This window comes from Palaemon carinicauda, chromosome 15 (genome assembly GCF_036898095.1).
Source record: "Palaemon carinicauda isolate YSFRI2023 chromosome 15, ASM3689809v2, whole genome shotgun sequence".
NCBI lineage: Eukaryota > Metazoa > Arthropoda > Malacostraca > Decapoda > Palaemonidae > Palaemon > Palaemon carinicauda.
In genome coordinates, this window is record NC_090739.1 from 90041250 (window position 1) to 90045451 (window position 4202).

The 4202-nt window shown below is 35.0% G+C and overlaps 1 protein-coding gene across 1 annotated transcript in view; it reads right to left on the bottom strand.

Moving 5' to 3' along the window:
- The window catches only part of LOC137654693 (integrator complex subunit 12-like), a 208321-nt gene extending 204766 nt beyond the window's left edge, over positions 1-3555 (bottom strand). Inside the window, exon 1 of the mRNA XM_068388580.1 lies at positions 3457-3555. The gene's annotated coding sequence lies outside the window, so the exon portion shown is untranslated. The remainder of the gene's footprint in view (positions 1-3456) is intronic.
- Between the last annotated feature and the right edge of the window lie 647 nt (positions 3556-4202).

Genomic DNA, 4202 nt, shown 5'->3' on the forward strand with positions numbered 1-4202 from the left:
CTATACTGAAATAAGAGCTATTGCTCAGTAAGTTTATTCTTCAACTGAAAAGGAATACAATGTAACAATAAAAACCCCTTTCTGACACATACCACGTATGATCTTTAGTGGTGGGCTACCCTTAAATCTGTAATTTTTGGATTGGAATTAACAGTTCTCGCTTTGCTTGAACTAAATGACTCTGTCATTTAATGTCCAATGGAAAAGACAACCCACTTAAGACCTTTCCGCACTATCAGGCATGCCCGAGGGGCAGAGAGTGATACCAGATCTGATAACTCTAATTCGGAAACTACGAGGGCGATTGGCAGTAAACGGTAGCTTTGGTGGCAGGCACGAAGGTGATGCCAGAGGCGAGGAAACGACTGGCATACATGAACAGGTAGAAACTGTCTCCATAAGTAAACTTAATCAGATTAGGAGTTGGTACAAATAAAGTTTACACCCACAAATTGTGGTGCTTTGGTGACATTTATTTCCTCACTGATGGTGACACTCTATTATGATAGTACTTAAGATATGATAGTTGAAGGAAAGTCTTGGAATTATGTATAAACTATTCTGCATGACTACTACTAATTAAAAGGAAGTCTAATCCTAGGCAGATTCACATGATTTTGCTCATTGATTTTCGTACCAAAATACTCTCTCTCTCTCTCTCTCTCTCTCTCTCTCTCTCTCTCTCTCTCTCTCTCTCCTCTCTCTCTCTCTCTCTCTCTCTCTCTCTCTCTCTCTCCAAACATGTCCATAATTTAGGATTTAAAGGAATTATCTATTGCCAACTTTAGTAGTTTGAAGAATAACTAGTGTTTCACTATTGGTAGCCTAGTGATGTTGGTTTGTGTGTCCTCATCTCTGTTGGTTTGATCTGGTACTCAAATTATATTCAATTTTTTTTTTTTTTTTTGTAAATTCAAATTAAAATTAATACAAAGTTACCCTTGTGTTAGGATACGAGTTAGAAAAACTATAAATATTATAAGTTTTGTTTTTAACAGAAAAGTTTATAGAAATAAGGTTGGTAGAAATAATTACATCTTTCGAATCGTTGTTAAGGATATTTTACAAATTAAAGTAGCTTAATGTCTGTAAGGCAACACATGGCTAAAATGCACTTTGCTTTGTAATTTAAGTACCTCCTAGTGATTATTATCCTTGCGTAATTATCATAAGTTATTGGTGTCCATTATGTTCTCTTTATCCACCAGTATTTGCCATCTGAACGAGTAGTGATTGCAGGCTACACTCAATCCGGTAGCATTTTTTGTAGCCAGATCCTTCCCTCTCACTAGCCATTGGGATCTGGTATCACTATTTTCCCGTCGAGCATTTTTGATAGTGTGGGCAGATGTGTAGCTGATGTCTATTTGGTCAAATGAATCAGGACACTCTTGATGAACTTTAATGCTTATGGAGTTGTATACACAAATAGTATTTCTCTTTTTTTAAATAAAGACCGCTGATTCCTTAGCTCTTAAGTTATCTGTTATTGGCTGTACAGTAATCGAAATGTTCGTTTTGCAATTGCTATAGAATAGGTGATGTGTTTGTGGTAGCTCTATCCCTGCTCATTACCATCCAATTTCTATAACACACGCGTTAACTAAAGTTTTGTTGTCCTTTGGCAAAATGTTTAAAAGGGTATGCTGGATGCAAAAATCGTTCTCTAGTTTGCAATTCGGTTTTTGCCAAGGCGCTGGAGCATGTGATGTCCTACTCACAATTTTCAATGCACACCAGGAACTTTTTATATTCAGCTTTGATTTTAGTGCTGCCTTTTATCGTGTTAATCATGAGACCCTTGTTTTCATACTCAAACAGATGGAAGTAATCGGGTCTTTTCTTATCATCATTTTTGAGGTGTTAAGTAATAGATTGCAAAGAGTAGTTGGTATGCACCATAATGAATATAGGAATTTAATACATAATGTCCCTCATGGCAGTGTTCTTGTCTCAATACTTTTCATACTATATGCAAACGCATTGCATATGCAGATGGTGCTACTGCCTTTGCCTCACTCCCATATACTGGTTGCTGAATCTCTTAACAGAGATCTAGCTAAAATTAGTACATGGTACAAATCATGGGGCATGAAGTTGAGCGCTAACAAAATTTTAAGTATCATTGTAAGCAGGTCAAAACCATTCGTACCTTAATATTCAGACCTCTGCATTGATGATGTTGCACTACTTATATAAAACTCCTTGAAAATTGTTAGGCATGATTCTTGATGGAAAATTTACTTTTCAGAAACACATTCGGGCAGTTCTTCTATTGCAACAAAGAGTAGATAATTGAAAAAGCCTTTTATGATTTTTAGTGGTGAATCTATTTTGAGGAAATGTTTTAATTCTTTCTGTCGGCCTTTTTTTTATGGTATTGTTATACTGTCTAGTCGTCAGCTACTAACTCTTATCTTAAATTCTTAGACAAAAGCGTACTGTGTATTAATCTGGATGTTAATCTCTTGTACTGTCGTTTAGTTAGTTCCTTTTGTATATTGCATAAGAAGTTTCGTAATTCGGACCATCATTTGCATTCAGATCTACATGTTAAATGTACAGTAGTGTGAGTACACCTGCCGTGTGTTTATTGATATGACTCATTAGGCTATTCTTGAACATTTAAACCTTGCTATACGAAGGATACGTAGTGTGCCTCTTTTTTGGTGTGTCGCTTCTGCGACCATGTCATAGGGCAGTGAACATGTTAACACTTATTCTCCAGACCATACGACTCATCTGCTGGAATTTTGCATTACTTTAAGCTATTGATTGGTTTGATTCGAACATCTGTTCATAATCATCTGCATAAACTCTGTTTTAGGAGTCGTTTTTAGGCATATGAATCACAATATCAAGATAGTGTACTTTACTTTTGGTGAACTTGAAATATATGCTTGTGCATCCCATTCGTTCTAAAATCTCTGTATGTAGAACCCAATTTTTCCAGGTGACTCTTATGAATTTCTGTAGACAGGAAATGGTAGAGATTTCCTATTTCTTGAGATTTAGAATCGAGGTGTCTGCACCAGAGTTGAAGTACATACTTTTTCTTTTTATAATATATACACTTAATTTAGTGTTCGGTCTCAGATATTAACGTCATAAATTTCTCGAATTCACCTGTTGCCACAAAATTATCTCCTTTGCCACACGAATGCATTTTAGATAATTATCCATCTTCTTAAATGAATTGCAAAATCTCATGCTTAGAAAGGTTAGTGTTTTTAGACTTACAATAACCCTCTGGAGATTATGTGACTCCGTATTAGAATGACTTATCCATCTGTCTATATACTTGCCTATCTACCTAGAGCAAATATCTTTTTATTGTTATTTTGATTACAGCTAAAACTATGAAGTGATAATCAAGTCAGGTAGATCAGATCAACATATTGCTCCCAAATAAACAAAGTAGATAAGAATATTTGCAAAGTTACCAAGGACACTCACTTGACACTCGTAAGTACCGTTGTCTCTTGTAGCGACGTATTTGATCTGCAACGTCCAGTCATCCGATCCTTCCGTATGGAGCACCTTGAAGCGAGCATCGCTGGTGTAAGTGTAAATGCCAGTGGTGAGGATGTGCCAGTCCCATCGCCGGATCCAGGACACTTGCAGCAGCAGGAATGCCTGGAAATTTATATTATATTAATGATGGACACTTGAATGAATAGATTATCCGCTTCGCTGTTATAACCATGATAAGAATGATTATGAATGTAAAGAAACGAAGGCGAAACTAACAGTAAAATAGACTTATAATTAGTTATCTGGTATAAAATATTATTACACTTATCCTGAAACCTTAATCTATGTCAAAAGAGTTTCAATTCGAGTTTGAATGACTGGAATTAATTCATTACTATAATACAGTTAAGCTGTAATCAACGTACTACGCATATCCCAATGGATTGAACTAGAAAACGATTGACCTGTGTCTGTAATCCTGAATATTAATTTAGATTTCGTTCCTGGCTACACGGGCATAATATGCAAGCTTTGCTTATCATAGGGATAGGCTATGTGTCCCTTGAATGCAAATATTTCTTTTTTTTAACATTGTACTGCATTAATAATTATATATTTTAATACACATATGTACACACATAAACATATGTATATATATATATATATATATATATATATATATATATATATATATATATATATATATATATATATATATATATATACAT